Source organism: Manis javanica, chromosome 18, assembly GCF_040802235.1.
Source record: "Manis javanica isolate MJ-LG chromosome 18, MJ_LKY, whole genome shotgun sequence".
In the NCBI taxonomy this organism is placed as follows: Eukaryota; Metazoa; Chordata; class Mammalia; order Pholidota; family Manidae; genus Manis; species Manis javanica.
Window position 1 is genome coordinate 17,651,431 of NC_133173.1, and position 17,215 is coordinate 17,668,645.

The following is a 17,215-nucleotide window of genomic DNA, read 5'->3' on the forward strand; positions in this document are numbered from 1 at the left end:
AGTTGCTCTTTTGAAACTAAAAGCCAGCTTTAACCAGTACATTGGTGTGCTAGCTAGATGTGCTAAACAAACAAGAGAGCTGTTTTTAATGGCAAAGATATACCTGTTTTCCTCTCAACACTGAATCTATTGTTTGGTAAATTTCTGTACCCAAGGAGGAGAAAGCGCACCTTATTCCTGAAAATGTGAGTCCCTACATCTTGGCTTTATGTGTGACAGTGAGCCCTGCCCTGCAAAGGCAGGCTACTGGGGCCCCAGGCCTGGGAAACCTTTCTTCCAGTAAGGGGGCCCTCCTATTGTTGGGTTCCTTGAAGCCTGGAAACTGGAGCCATTGAATTGCAGTCTTGCTTTGAGGAAAATTTCTGGGGGTAACTTCAAAGTGACAGGTTCTGTTGGGGGAAAAACATACTTCTTAGGCCATTGGGAGCCTCGGCCCCTCCGCAAGGTCCAGGCATGCTACAGGGTCTGGGCCACCACCCCTCCCGACGCCTAGTCCTGGGAAGCTGCTTTGGGGGACTGCTGCCCAAGCCCCTTCCTGTAAGCTGTGAGACAGGCCAGCATACCGTCACTCGTGTGCCAGGGGGACGCCCTGCAGGCTGACCACTGATACGGAAGTGAGGTCTTTGGGTGGCAGCCAGGGTTCTGCGTGCTGTACCTCCTCTCCCCCAGTTCAGCTGTTGAAGTTCATAACCCCAATCTGATGGAATTAGCAAGTGGAACTTTGGGGAGTGACTAGGTCATGACGGTGGAGCCCTCCTGATGGGATCAGGTCCTTCCAGAGAGGTCCCTTGTCCCTTCCACCCTGGAGGACACAACGAAAAGGCGGCCATCTACGCACCAGGAAGTGCTCACCCAGAACCTGACCCTGCCACCCCTTAACCTTGGACTTCCAACCTTCCAGAACTATGAGAAATTAACTTATAAGCCACCCAGTTTGTGATAATTTGTTACAGTGGCCCAACTAAGACAGCAAGGGTTGCCACTTTTTTTATTTTTGTCCCTTTTTCCCATTATAAAAGTAAACCATCCTTATTATAAAAACACATAAACTTCAGACAGTAAGAATCCCCATATTGCCTCCTCTCCTGTCACACAGATCACCTTTGTTAACAGTCTGTTGTATATTCCTCAAGAATTGTTTCTATGTCCACACAAACACATCCCAAATAGACATATCCATTTAAAACTCTGGACTTGAGGATGATTTTCATTTGTTATGTGTTTTTTTTTAACCACAATTTTAAAAAATCAGATCAGTCATAAAGAAATAAAGTACTACATTCTCTTGGCCCCCCCAAAAACAAAACAATAACAATAGCATAAACCGGCCCTGCTGTGATGGTAACATTCGCTGAAGGCTGACAGGTGCTCTCTGTGGGTTTTCAGTGGACATCACGGTGACCCCGTTGGCTCTGGCTCTGTCCCCTCGGGCAGCCGTGACAAAACGCCACTGGCTGGGAGTCTGAATCGGCATCGATTCTCCCTCAGTTCTGGAGCTGGAAGCCAAGTCCACGCGGGGCTGGGCTCTGGTGAGCGCGCCTTCTCTGAGTGCTCCCCTCTGTGTGAGCACGGTGTGGTGGGGGGCACTGTCGGGGAGAGAGAGCTGGACAGGGGGAGAGGGAGAGAGAGAGAGACAGAGAGAGAGGGAGACGGAGAGACGGAGAGGGAGACAAAGAGAGGGGGGGAGACAGAGAGGGAGAGAGAAGGAGAGGGAGAGAGACAGAGAGAGAGGGAGGGAGACAGAGAGAGAGGGAGAGAGACGGAGAGAGAAGGAGAGAGACAGAGAGAGAGGGAGACAGAGAGACAGAGAGAGAGACAGAGAGAGGGGGAGACACAGAGAGTGGGAGAGAGACAGAGAGCGCGGGACCGGAGCACCAGCCTTCCCCGCCCCTCCCCCACGGTGTCTCTCCTGTGAAGGCCCCGACCCCGTCGTGGAGCCCCACCCCCATGGCCACCGCTGACCCTGATCGCCTCCCAAAGGACCGGCCTCCTAAAACCATCCCATTCGGGGTGAGGGTGTCAACACGGGAATTTGGGGAGACACCTTCAGTGTGTAGGAGGCTCAGGGCTGTCACTGTTCCCATTTTAGGGATGAGGAAGTGGGGGCACGGGGGCGGGGCTACCCCGGGGGCCCCGGGAGTGCGGGGCTGCAGTGTTCCCGCGGGCCTGGGGGGCGCTCGGTCTTCCCCTTTGCTGCCCGGGTCGGGAAGGCCCCCGTCACCGCGTGCGCGTCCAGCCGTCTGCCGTTTGTCACCACATCTCACGGCCAGGCTGGGGGTTCAGCAGCATGCCCCTCCCTTCCATGCCCCGGAGAGGGGCGTTTCCAGGCTCCGCGTTCAGAGTCCTGCAGCAAACGCCCTTGTAGATCTGAATTCTCACGCCTGTTTTTTTCTGTGAGATTTTGAGCTGCAGAATTGCCGAGTCAAAAGGACTGAATGTTTTAATTTCAAGGTTTTTGCTCCCTTGTCCTCCAAATGCTCAGAACCACTCTACTTTCTCGGTAAGAATGTGTTTTCTCAACGCCTGGCCCCCCTCCAAGGATCACCCTGCTCTTCAGTCAGTGTGGGTCTGATGACCCCAGAGAGGGCGCCAATAACTCTGTTTTCTCTGACATTTCTTTTGTAGGAGTTCGAGGCTGAGCTTATTTTCTTGCTGCTTGGCCGAAATTCTTCCCGGAACTGTCAATCACTGAGCTCTGCTCTCGAATTTGTCATCTTTTAAAAACTGATCTGCAAGAAGTCTTTATATATTAAAAGAAGGGTGTTGCCAGATGTGTTCTCTCCACCATGATAGAAATGATTTATGATCCGTGCTTTCAATGTGGTAGCCCGCGACCACGGGTGACTTTAACGCATTTGAATTGTGGCGACAGTAAATGGTGCACTGAATTTTTAATTGCATTTAATTTGAATTTAAATAGCCATTTGTGATTAAATGGCTAGAGAAATTTTTTCCCATTTGACTTTTAATTTGCTGTCCACAGTATTCTTACTCTTAAAATTGGCTTGAGGCATACTTCACCCGTTTATTTTTATGTTGTTATATTTATCTCTTTTTCTTCATGGCCTTTGTTTTGTGGCATGTTGAGGAAGGCCTTTCTTGTGACAAGATTATTAAAATATTCACCTATATTCTTCTCTAGTACTTAGATGATTTTTCGGATTAAAATTTTTGTTTCATCTGGAAATTACTTTGGCCAAGGACTGTAGGGGGCACAGCTCCCACCTCCGAGAGGCTGGCCAGATGTCCCAGTATCATTATTATTAGAGTCCATCTTTCCTCTGCTGCTCTGAAATGCCACCTTTGTCATGATGTCTACAACTTAATCTCAAATGGTAAAGCAACAAACATATTTATAATATATATGTGTGTGTGTATAGATTGAGACAAAACAAACCTGGTGAAAAGTTAACACAGCAATTGTTGAATCAAGTTAATATATAAATCATTACAGCATTCTGATTTTTCTGTATGCCTAAAAATTGTCTCAATAAACTGTGTTTAAAAGATCTAAAAGAAATAGAATGGAGATGAAGTCCCCACTTTCCACATGGGTGGGTGGCTGAACAGGAGTTGGATCAGTTCAGCTGGGCGGTGGCCAGAAGCTGAGATGAGACAAGCGGGGAGGCCACGGAGCACTAAGTGGGTGGGACTCAGGGGATGGACAATGGGGAAGTGGTAGGGCTTCAGGCCAGTGTCACAATGTAGAAAGATGCTCTGGCTGTGGTGTGGAAGCAGACTGGAGGGGCCAGGGTGCTGTCTGCCTTGCCAGAAGATGGCTGTGGCGGATGGAGGAGAGGTATGATCTGGAGGTGTGGGCCTGGCGGCAGGGGCCCAGCCCCCAGCTTGAATAACTGGTGCCATTAATCTGAAGAGGACCTCAGTTTGAACCTGTTGAACCTGATGAGCTGGTGGAAGTGCAGGGGCCAAGGGGGCCTTGCCTGGAGTGAGCTGGGGGCATCTGGGATGGATCTGTGGCTTTAGGGTGAGTGGAAGACATGCAAGCAGCAGAGTTTGCAGATGTGCAAGCTGGTGGACCCAGCTCACCCCCACCCTGCAAGGGCAGGGGACATGTCTCCTCTCCATCCTTCCCGTCAGGCCATGGAGGGGCCCTGCATGCGGACAGCAGGGTCGGTTGAGCCAAATTCAATTGTCCTGAGTACAGTGTTTATCTCCTCAGGAAGCTTAAAGATGTAGAGAAGGCAGAAGGAAGAGCTAAGGAGGAGCTGAAGAGGAAAGGGGGGACTGGGAGGCCCTGGTTCCCTTCCCAGCAGAGCAGGTGGCACTATTTTCCCTCCAGTGCATTGCAAACTTCTGGAACAGCTCCGGAATTGTTCAGGAGATAACAAGTTCGGGGGTTTTATCCACCTTCCTGTCAGGCTCATGAGAACAGTAGCGCTTTGCCATCTGTACAGTATTCATCACCCTGCTCCAGCAGGGGAAATGAGTAATTTTAGCATTATATGTAGAACTGCCATGAAACACAAATTGCAGTAAGTTGACAAGAATTATAATGTTTGTGGAGAAGCTCATCTAGGAGGCTGAAGTGATCGGCTGGAAGGCTGCAGCCTTACCATGGGAGAAAAAGGCCTCAAGTCACAGCTGGGCCAGGGGTGCCAGGCCTTCCCGGCCCCGGGCATGTGCACGGTGACCACGCTGCCCTGGGGGAACTGGGCCAAGGCTGTTTCATAATTTTTCCCACACCCTCTTGCCCTTGCACATAAAATATGGCTGAGAAAGTAGGAAGGTGGAGAGCGCCCTCACAAATGAAAGAGGTATCATTCAGCGGAGTGTCAGCTGAGGAGGCAGAATCCTTGCCAACATAGTTGGCTGCATTGGGCGGCGGGGGCAGGGGGTGGGATTTCTCTTGCCTTCTGGAAATAGATTATTTTCTTAAAGAGTCATTCCACCCCCGATTATTCAGCCTGTGGTCAAGTCACAGCTCCAGTGAAATCAATGTCCTGGCAGCAGGAGGAGGGGGACTTTCCCTCAGATACCAGTTGTTCAAACAATAGCAGAAGGCAAACAGGAAGCATGGCTGCCCATTTGCAACCTGGCCACTGCTATCAACACTCATTCTGGCTCTGATAACTTCTCAGTCATTCCTGGCCCTCAGAAGCTGAAACCACTTAGGTTCTAAGTTCTTAGTGCAAAGGCTGGGCACAGACAGATCTTTTATGCTGTCACCCCTGTATGTGGCAGAGGACCCAGGCCTTTCTGTCCACCGCAGCTCCTTGAGCTACCTCCTCTCGAGGTCTGTGGACCTGGCAGCCCCTCAGTTTGACAGCCAATCACACTCACGAAGTCTGGCTGGCCTTGTGCCTCGCCCCCGAATGACTTCGTGGAGCTGGAATGTGATTTGGTTCCTTGCTCCCCACCCCCCACAGGTGCACTGCAGCTTTGCTGGGCAGGAAGTCAAAGGCTCTGGAGTGCTTTCCCTTGACAGCCCTGCAGGAGTGGCTTACAGCTGTGTGAGCCACTGACAGCCATCTGACGATTTCCCCAGGTTAGGGTTTCAGTATGGTCACAGGTCACCAGGAAATGAGGGCTAATCTTCCAAGCTGCCTTTGAATGAGGCTGCAACTCTGGTTTCCTGTTGCCTATGCACAAGGGCAGGGGTGTTTCACTGGGAGGGGTTTTGACTACAGTTTATTGCCATTTGATGACAGGGCATGTGCCATGCCCCTCTGTGCTATGCTTGTCCTCAGCAGCGTGCCAGGGCAGGGTGCATGGAGAGAATTGTTTAGGGACATCAGTGTCTGCGTAAGGTCAGCGAGCAGCCCCAGGAAGCTGAGCACTCACCGCTTGGTCCCATGCAGGTTCCCAGGTGCGTATGTCACTGGACAGGGGCAGAGCAAGGACAGTGTGGAGGCTCTTTCTGGGCTGGGCTTAGAATGTGGCAGATCCAGGAGTGGTGAGAGGCACCAAGAGCAAGACAGAGAAGGCGGCTGTCGGCTGAGAGCCAGGACTGAGAGGGGACGCCAGGACACGGGGACAAAGGCGTCTTCTACAGCACACACAATATTGTGGTAAACTGGTAAATGCTGGATAATTTCTTTGAAGGTAAAATGAAAGTGAGCATCAGAACCCTCCATAATCACCCACAGTTAATGACACTAGCATGGTCATGGGGAATCCAAGTTCTCTTCTGTCCTCATGCAAAATACAGTTTGACTGCTTCCTCCAAATTCCAATCAAGGCGAATTAGAAGAAATTGGTGCATGAGGTGGTGGAGTGCATTTGGAGAAGGGGAACTAAGTACAAGGGGGGGTGGCTCTCGGGGAAAGGCATGGCTCTGTTTCAAGATAACGGCCACATCCCTTCCCAGTTCTGCTTCTCTCAACTCCTCATCCTGCAGGTTATGGCCTTGAACTTCTCATCTCACTTCTTCAAAGAGGCGGTACAAAACTCTCTGAGAGGTGGTGTCTGCTTGCTTCTAGGACTTGTGGCCAGCCTGCAAGAAGGGCCTTGGTCTGGCCTCACTGGTTTTGATTTGCTCTGACTCAGCGCTGCCCCGTGTGTCCCACAGGGTCGTCAAACATGCCCGCATGATCCCAACTGCTTCAAAGCAGGGCAATGGCACCTTCAGCAAGAAAATGGTTTTCCCCAATAAAAACCTACCAACACAGGGCAGTAGACACTGAAAGGCACCTCCTGAGAAAGGCCCTATCTTAGATGCTTTCTACCTGATAACCCATCCGTACCTCACCACAACCCCTTGAAGACGCTATTGTCATCACTGCCACATTACAGATGGGGACACTGAGGTAAGTAGTGATGGTGCACAAGCACGTGTGGATGGAAGGCAGGTGCAGGTGGGTTTGAGCCAGGAGGCAGCCACTGTGCCACCCTGCTCTGCTTTACTCCGAGGTCCGAGGTCTGCACCTGCTGGAATGCTCCATCTCTGGGGTCGGCATGGGCCCTGTCCTGACATGTTTGTGGGACACTTCCTGGTCCTTAGTGAACCCAAGGCCCTGCGAGGGGCCAGGGAATGGGCTCCACTGTGCCACCAGAGCCTTTCTTTCCGGGTGGTGGGAGTGTGGGTACAGGCTGTCCATCAGCCTGCGAGCCCCCTCCTCACATGTACCAGAGGTGAGCAGGGAGGGGCCAAGCGCCACTCATGGGCTCCAGGCCCCTCACCCACATGTGGTGAGTTTGTCCTTGAATCCACTGGGGAACTCAATGACCAGACCAGTTCTGTCCATTTCTCCCTCCTGGCCTCCCAAAATGCACTGGGGGAAACTGAGGCTGGTCTAGGACTGTCACCTATGGCAAGGGCCAGAGAGGGCAGTGCCCAACTATCCACATGTCTCTGGTTGAATGTGAGGTCTTGTATCTACACAGAGAAGATACAAGACCAGACAAAAAGCAAAAGCCTGGACACTCCCATACACTGCCTGAACTCTGAATGCATTTCCCAACCCACACACACATCCACTGGTAAATTATATATGTATACATAACCAAATGGAAATTCTGGAATGGAAAAGTATAGTAACTGAAATGAAAAATTTACTAGAGTGGCTCAACAGCAGATTTAAGCTGGCAGAAGAATCAATGAAATTGAAAGATCATCTAAACTGACAAACAGAGAGAAGAAAATAAAACCAGAGACTTGACTCTTGGCTCAACAATACCAACATATGTATTATGGGAGGTCCCAGATGGAGAGGCCAGAGAAAGGGGAAGATGAAATATTTGAACAAATAATGGCCAAAAATCTCCCAAATGTGATGAAAAGCATCAATTTACACATCAAAGAAGCATAAAAAACTCCAATAGGATAGATACAAAGAGATCCATACCTAGATACATCATTGTCAATCTATTCAGAGAAAACAAAAATATGAATGCAGAAGAAAAAAGCAAACACCATATTAACAGCAGACTTCTCACCAGAAACAATGGAGCCAAGCACACAGTAAAATAACATATTCAAAGTACCAAAAGAAAAATATGTCAACCAAGAATTTGATGGCTAGAAAAACTGTCCTTCAAAAATGAAGTCAAAATAAAGACATTCTGAGATAAACAAAGATTGAGAAAATTCACTGCAAGCAAACCTTCCTTAAAAAATGTACTAAAGTGAAGTCTCTGGGGCTGAAAAGAAATGATACCAGAGGATAACTTAAATCCACATAGAGAAATAAAAGAGCACCAAAAAAGGTAATTACATAGGTAAGCATAAAAGACGGGTAACATATTTTTTTCTTAACTGAACTGACTTAAAAGATAATTGCTTAAAACAGTATTTATAAAACTGTCTTGTTTGGCTTATAACATACAAAGACATATATGACAGTAACACAAAGGCAAGTGAGGAAATGGAACTACATTGGAGCTAAATTTCTATATTTTGCTGGATTTAGTAAGTATTAATCTGAAGTAGATTTTAGTAAGTGAAGAGTCATATTATACTCCCTAGAAATAAGAAAATAACTAAAAAATAAATCCCCCTCCAAAAAATTTAAAAAACAAAGAAATTAAGAGAATATGTTAGAAGATATATACTTAACATGGAAGAGGGTAATATAAGAAAAACAGAAGAAAAAGCCCAAGACATAACAGCAAAAATTCAACCTTATCAATAGATTAAATATAAACAGATTAAGCACTCTAATCAAAAGGCAGAGACTAGATTATAAAATAGGATTGAACTATATGCTTTCTATGAGAGATACACTTTATAGACTCAAAGACACAAATAGACTGAAAGTAGAAGCATGGAAAATGGTATGTCATATACACAGTGACTAGAAGAGAGCTGAAGTAGCTATGCTACTATCAGTCAAAATAGATTTCAACACCAAAATATATTGCCAGAAACAGAGACATTTCATAATGGCCTTAAGGCAGATATAACTATTACAAACATTTATGTTCCTAACAACAGAGCTCCAAAATACATGAAACAAAAACTGACAGAATTAAAGGAAGAAATAGATTGTTTAACAAACAGTTGGACATTTTAATACCCCACTCTCAATAATTGAGAGAACAACTAGACAGGAAATAAGATACAGAAGATGGGAACATCAGCATGAACCACCTTGGCTTATGTGACATCTATAGAATACCTCCTCCTAATGACAGAACATACATTTCCTTTAAAAGCACATGCAGGGTTCTCCAGATAGATCTTATACTAGGCCATAAAACAAGACTCAAAATTATTAAGAAGATTCAAATTACACAAAATACAACCTTTGATCAGAATGGAATTAAATCATAAAGCACTAAAAGAAAGCAATTTGGAAATGCCCCAAATATTTGAAAATTGAGAATATACTTTTGAACTACTCATGGGATGAGAAATCACAAGAAAAATTATGAAATATTTGAACTGAATATCACACAAAATTTATGGAATGCAGCTAAAACAGTGTCTAGAGGGAATTTATAGCTTTAAAATGTGTGTATTAAAAAGATCGCAAATCAGTGAACTAACATCTTCAAAAACTAGAAAAAAATGAAAAGTGATTTCAAAGTAAGCAGAAGGAAATTATGAAAAGTAGAGTAGAAATCCACTCAGTGCAAAACAGAAAGGTGATGGAGAAAATCAGTCAATGCTTTTAAATTTTCTGAGGTTGGTAAGCGTGCTGTGCTTACGTAAGTGATTAATTGGATCTTCAAAAATATGCATAAGTCTGCAACCTAGACTCAAATGATTCAAAAATAATTATGGGCTGAATGTTTGTATCCCCCTAGAATTCATATGTTGAAACATTAATCCCCCAGTGTGCTGTATTTGGACAAGGCTTCTAAGGAATAATTAAGGTTAACTGAGGTTCTAAGGGTGGGCCCTGATTCAACAGGCGTTTTTTCTCACCAGCATTTGTTGTTCTTAGTCTTTTCGATGCTGGCCATCCTTACTGGTGTGAGGTGATACCTCATTGTGGTTTTAATTTGCATTTCCCTGATGATTAGTGATGTGGAGCATCTTTTCATGTGTCTGTTGGCCATCTGAATTTCTTCTTTGGAGAACTCTCTCTTCATATCCACTGCCCATTGTTAATTGGGTTATTTGCTTTTTGGGTGTTGAGGCGTGTAAGTTCTTTATATTTTTTGGATGTTAACCCCTTGTCGGATATGTCATTTACAAATATATTCTCCCATACTGCAGGATGCCCTTTTGTTCTGTTGCTGTCTTCTGCCATACAGAACCTTTTTACTATGATGCCATCCTTTAAGTTCATTTTTGCTTTTCTTTCCCTTTAGCGGGAAGATGCATTCAGGAAGAAGTTGCTCATACTTATATTCAGGAGATGTTTGCCTATGTTGTCTTCTAAGAGTTTTATGGTTTCATGACTTACATTCAAGTCTTTAATCCATTTTGAGTTTACTTTTGTGTATGGGGTTAAACAATAATCCAATTTCATTCTCTTGCACGTAGCTGTCCAGTTTTGCGAACACCAGCTGTTGAAGAGGCTGTCATTTCCCCATTGTATGTACATGGCTCCTTTATCATATATTAATTGACCATATATGGTTGGGTTTATATCTGGGCTCTCTAGTCTGTTCCATTGGTCTATGGGTCTGTTCTTGTGTCAGTACCAAATTGTCTTGATTACTACGGTTTTGTAGTAGAGCTTGAAGTTGGGGAGTGTAATTCCCCCTGCTTTATTCTTCCTTCTCAGGATTGCTTTGGCTATTCGAGGTCTTTTGTGGTTCCATATCAATTTTAGGATGATTTTCTCTAGTTTGTTGAAGAATACTTTTGGTATCTTGATAGTAATTGCATTGAATCTGTAGATTGCTTTAGGCACCATTTTGACAATATTAATTCTTCCTATCCATGAGCATGGGATGTGTTTCAATTTATTGGTCTCTTCTTTATTTCTCTCATGAGTGTCTTGTAGTCATTATATTAATTCTTTCTAGCCAAGAGCATGGGATTCCATTTATTAGTGTCCTCTTTAATTTCTTTTAAGAGTGTCCCATAGTTTTCAGGGTATAGGTCTTTCACTTCCTTGGTTAGGTTTATTCCTAGGTATTTTATTCTTTTTGATGCAATTGTGAATGGAATTGTTTTCCTGATTTCTCTTTCTGCTAGTTCATTAGTGTATAGGAATGCAACAGATTTCTATGTATTAATTTTGTATCCTGCAACTTTGTTGAATTCAGATACTAGATCTAGTAGTTTTGAGGTGGATTCTTTAGGGTTTCTTATGTACAATATCATGTCATCTGAAAACAGGGACAGTTTGACTTCTTTCTTGCCAATCTGGGTACCTTTTATTTCTTTGTGTTGTCTGATTGCTGTGGCTAGGACCTCCAGAACTATATTGAGTAGAAGTGGGGAAAGTGGGCATCCTTGTTTTGTTCCCAATCTTAAAGCAAAAGCTTTCAACTTCTCACTGTAAAGTATAATGCTGGCTGTGGGTTTATCATATATGGCCTTTATGTTGAGGTACTTGTCCTCTATACCCATTTTGTTGAGGGTTTGTATCATGAATGGATGTTGAATTTTTGTCAAATGTTTATTCAGCATCTAATGAGATGATCATGTAGTTTTTGTCCTTTTTGTTAACATGGTGGATGATGTTGATGGGTTTTTGTATGTTGTACCATCCTTGCATCCCTGGGATAAATCCCACTTGATCATGATGGATGACCTTTTTGATGTATTTTTGAATTTGGTTTGTGAATATTTTATTGAGTGTTTTTGCATCTTTGTTTATTAGGGATATTGGTCTGTAATTTTCTTTTTTTTGTGGTGTCTTTGCCTGGTTTTGGTATTAGAGTGAAGCTGGCCTCATAGAATGAGTTTGGAAGTATTCCCTCTTCTTCTATTTTTTGGAAAACTTTAAGGAGAATGGGTATTAGGTTTTCACTAAATGTTTGATAAAATTCAGCAGTGAAGCCATCTGGTCCAGGGATTTTGTTCTTAGGTAGTTTTTTGATTACCAGTTCAATTTATTTGCTGATAATTGGTCTGTTCAGATTTTTTGTTTCTTCCTTGATCAGCCTTGGAAGGTTGTATTTTTCCAGAAAGTTGTCCATTTCTTCTACTTTATCCACTTTGTTCGCATATAATTTTTCATAGTATTCTCTAATAATTCTTGTATTTCTGTGGTGTCCATAGTCATTTTTCCTTTCTCATTTCTGATCCTGTTTATGTGTGTAGACTCTCTTTTTTTCTTGATAAGTGTGGCTAGGAGTTTATCTACTTTATTTTTCTCAAAGAGCCAGCTCCTGCTTTCATTGATTCTTTCTATTGTTTTACTCTTCTCAATATTACTTATTTCTGCTCTAATCTTTATTATGTCCCTCCTTTTGCTGACTTCTGGCCTCATTTGTTCTTTTTCTAGATTCATTAATTGTGAGTTTAGACTGCTTATATGGGATTGTTCTTCTTTCCTGAGGTAGGCCTGTATTGCAATATACTTTCCTCTTAGCATGGCCTTTGCTGCATCCCACAGGTTTTGTGGTGTTGAATTATTGTTGTCATCTGTCTTGATCTATTGCTTGGTCTCTGTTTTTATTTGGTCATTGATCCATTGGTTATTTAGGAGCATGTTTAGGAGTTGTTGTTTAGGAGCATATTTAGCCTCCATGTGTTTGTGGGATTTTTCATTTTCTTTGCATAATTTATTTCTAGTTTTATACCCTTGTGGTCTGAGAAACTGATTGGTACAATTTCAATCTTTTTGAATTTACTGAGGCTCTTTCTGTGGTCGAGTTTATGATCTATTCTTGAAAACGTTCCATGTGCACTTGAGAAGAATGTGTATTCTGCTGCTTTTGGATGTAGAGTTCTATAGATGTCTGTTAGGTTCATCTGTTCTAATGTGTTGTTCAGTCTGTCTGTGTCCTTACTTATTTTCTGTCTGGTTGATCTGCCCTTCAGAGTGAGTGGAGGGTTGAAGTCTCCTAGAATGAATGCATTGCATTCTATTTCCCCCTTTAATTCAGTTAGTATTTGTTTCACTTATGTAGATGTTGCTGTGTTGGGAGCAAAGATATTTATAATGCTTATATCTTCTTGGATTGACCCCTTTAACATGTAATGTCCTTCTTTATCTCGTGACTTTGTTTTGAAGTCTATTTTGTCTGATACAAGTACTGCAACTACTGCTTTTTTCTATTAGTTGCATGAAATATCTTTTTTCATCCCTTCACTTTTAGTCTGTGTATGTCTTTGGGTTTAAAGTAAGTCTCTTGTAGACAGCATATAGATGGGTCTTATTTTTTAACCCATTCAGTGATTCTATGTCTTTTGTTTGGTGCATTCAGTCCATTTACATTTAGGGTGATTATCGATAGGTATGTACTTATTGCCATTGCAGGGTTTAGATTTGTGGTTACCAAAGTTTCATGGTTAACTTCCTTACTATCTAAGAGTCTAACTCAACTCACTTAACATGCTGTTACAAACACAATCTAAAGGTTCTTTTCTTTTTCTCCTTTTTCTTCCTCCATTCTTTATATATTATGTATCATATTTGGTACTCTTTGTCTATCCCTTGATTGACTTTGGGGATAGTTAATTTAATTTTGCATTTGCTTAGTAATTAGCTGTTCTACTTTCTTTACTGGGTTTTTATTACCTCTGGTGACAGCTATTAAACCTTAGGAACACTTCCATCTATAGCAATCCCTCTAAAATAGACTGTAGAGATGATTTGTGGGAAGTAAATTCTCTCAGCTTTTGCTTATCTGGAAATTGTTTAATCTCTCCTTCAAATTTGTGATAATCTTGCTGAATAAAGTAATCTTGGTTCCAGGCCCTTCTGCTTCATTGCATTAAATACATAATGCTGCTCCCTTGTGGCCTGTAAGGTTTCTGCTGAGCAGTCTGAAGTTAGCTTGATGTGCTTTCCTTTGTATGTGATCTCATTTCTCTCTCTGGCTGCTTTTAATAGTCTGTCCTTATCCTTGATCTTTGCCATTTTAATTACTATATGTCTTGGTGTTGTCTTCCTTGGGTCCCGTGTGTTGGGAGATCTGTGGATCTCCATGGCCTGAGAGACTATCTCCTTCCCCTGATTGGGGAAGTTTTCAGCAATTACCTCCTCAAAGACACTTTCTATCCCTTTCTCTTTCTCTTCTTCTTCTAGTACCCCTATAATGCGAATATTGTTTCATTTGGATTGGTCACACAGTTCTCTCAGTGGTCTTTCATTCTTAGAGATCCTTTTTTCTCTCTGTGCCTCATCTTCTTTGTATTCCTCTTCTCTAGTTTCTATTTCATTTATCGTCTCCTCCACCATATCCAATCTGCTTTTAATACCCTCCATTGTGCTTTTCAAAAATTGGATCTCTGACCAGAATTCATTCCTGAGGTCTTGAATATCTTTCCGCATCTCCACCAGCATGCTAGTAATTGTTATTCTGAACTCCCTTTCAGGAAGAGTCATGAGGCCTGTGTCATCTTTCTCAGGAATTATATTAATTTTACTCTTAACCAGGTTCCTTTGGCATTTCGTATTTTTATATGGCACCCCACAGTGTCCAGAAGCTGTACTCTCTGGAACTGCTCAGCCCCTGAAGCAATGTCAGGGGTTGCAGGGGAGTGGTATTTGTGCTTGGGGGGCGAGGAAAGAGCTGTTTCCTGTTTCCTGGCCTCCATGCCTGTCTCCACTGCCTGAACCCATGGGCTGAGCACACAGGTATAAGCCTCTATGCTTTGCATCTGCAGCTGCTGTAGACAGATCTTCCCTTTGGTTGGCCTAATGCCAGGGTAGGGTTTGCTGGTTTGCGAGCCAGGTGGGTCTTGCTGGGAGAAAGGTGCAGTAGGCTGCCTATCACAGAGGGGGTCCCCAGAGCTGTGCAGCCAGCCAGGGAGCTGGAGCAGCTGGAAATCATGAAAGCTCCCAACCTGCTGGGCAGAGCACACCCAGACAACCTTGTCCACTCATCCCTTCTCCTGAGCAGCAAGCTCCGTGCAATCCTCGCCCCCTTAGCTAAGTAAGGGCTTACTTGTTAGGAAGTCTCTCAAACCACCTGCCCTTTCTCCGTCCCAGAGCAGCCGGATATGGGTCCGTGCTTTCCACAAGCAGGTGGAATCTCAGTCTCTCCAGGAATTCTGCCTGTCTTAGCTTTCTTATCCCCTAATCATGAGAGTATCATGAAAGCACCATGAAATGTAGGTTTGTACTCCCAGAGGAGATAGAGCTGAAGAAGAGGGGGGAAATAGCCAAAAGCTTCTTTTATTTATACAAGGAAATGCTGTATCAGGAGCACCGGTTATTAAGGGTACTAGTCAATTTCCAAATCCTCCAATTATATTTGGCATCACTATGAAAAAAATTATTACGAATGCATGTGCAGTGACAATTATGTTACAAATTTGATCATCATCCAATCTCTGGAGTTAGGTATTCAGCAGTCCCAGGCCTCCACTCCCTCCCTGCTCCACCTCTCCTCTTCCAGCCACTGAGCTGGGGTGGGGGAAGGGCTTGGGTTCCACTGGGCCATAGATTTGTTACGTTACCCTGTTCTGTGATGTCTGCTCTTTTCTCCAGGTGTATGCAAGCTGGCACAGTCTTCCCTTCTGTTCCTCTTTCAGGACTTGCTGTATTAATTATGTTTTCATATTATATGCAGTTTTAGGGGGAAGCCTCTGTCTCACCTCTCATGCCATCATCTTTTCTTTTGCAATTTTTTAAAGTGTGAAAATGTTAAAAAAAATGAACCCTCCTGCTATGGTGGCAGGCACTGAGTTGCTGTGCTCTAATGGTTGACATGGGCCCTCCCTTGCTTAGTGACAGTCCTTCCTGCACGCTGCTCTTCCTTAGAAAGCCATCAGCAGTGGACACAGACTCACACTCTGCTCTCTCCCACCCTGGGCATCCTGGGTCCTCTGCCCCTGGGAGGGCCACAAAGGTATTTCAATAGGACTGGTTATCTGTGATGCTTCCTCAGAAAATTCAGTGTACGTGCCATCACAGATGTGGCAAGATAATAGTTGCTAAAATTTGGGAGATCCCTGAAGCTTGACAGAACACTTCAACTTGAATATTCAAAAAGGAAAAAAAAAAAGCCTGTCCCCCAGGTGCAGCAGCAGGGGTGGGAAGGAGGGAGGCCCTCCGCTCTACAAGACACTGCATCTATCCAAGATGAACCCAATGATACAGTGTGGTGTCTAGTAAGTAACAGTCTGCTAAGAAGGTCAATTTTGATTTAAATCAGTTGGTTTCAAGTATTTCTGAAACCCGATAGCTCCTCACTCTGACTCCAATTTCTGCCCACTAGGTACCAGGACCCGGGCTCTTTGGGTTCGTTTTCTATCCTACTTCCCACTCACTTTCATACAACATGGAAAGGAGTCATTTTTAGAGACGCCCTGGGAAACCCCATGTCCTGCAAATCCGAAGAAGTCTGAGCACTGGGATTCCAGCTTAAGGAACCTTCCACTGCCCTCTGATTCGATGTGGCTTTCTGTCACTACCAGCTACCAAGCCCTGAAGGGATGTAGATGTCAGTACTGTGCTTTTCTCCCCAGCATTAGACACAGCACCCTGGAGGTCCAGGTCTCCTTGCGTGTTTCTTTTCCACCTCAGTTTGCAAAGGAAAAAATGATGCTGGGGTGTGTTCAAATACACCTAAGTGTAGTTCATCTGTGGACAAATGGTATTTTCACTGATTAAAAAAAAAATCTGTGACAAGCCTACACAAATACATCAAAGCAAAGATCTGCACCCCTGCGTGTCCTCCCTACAAGTGAATGTGAGAAGGATGGCATCACATGGGGCACTTCTGTGTTCCTCTACCTGCACTTCTCAGGGGTTCCAGGTGAAAACTGGTTTACGTGCTCTCTGCCTGGCTTCCTTCTAGGAGGCAAAATACTTACTCTGCAGAACTCAATTTTCAGTCTTCATAGGTATGTGGTTTCTAAGACAACTGCAAACACTGTTCACCCAAAACAGCCTCATCTGCACAGGGAGAGCGACAAGGCTCATCACAACTGGCTTCAGTTCTCTCCTGAGCCCCTTGTGTTGACCTTCCGCCCACTGCACTGCTGGCCCATGACCTGGAGAAAACAAGCTTAGGGTGCACCCTGAAGGCCATTTGTAAAGCTATGGCTTTCCACCAAATAGGACGAACAGTTTTATCCATTTTAGTTTTGAATAAGAAATCTAGTGTAATATGGACCTTGTGAATTCTGAAAATTGTGGAATATTCTATGCCTTGGCTAATTGTTCCTTCACTATCAAGTGATTTCAAAGAAGTGCAGTGAGAAATAACAAGTCAAAAATGCCATTACCTGAAG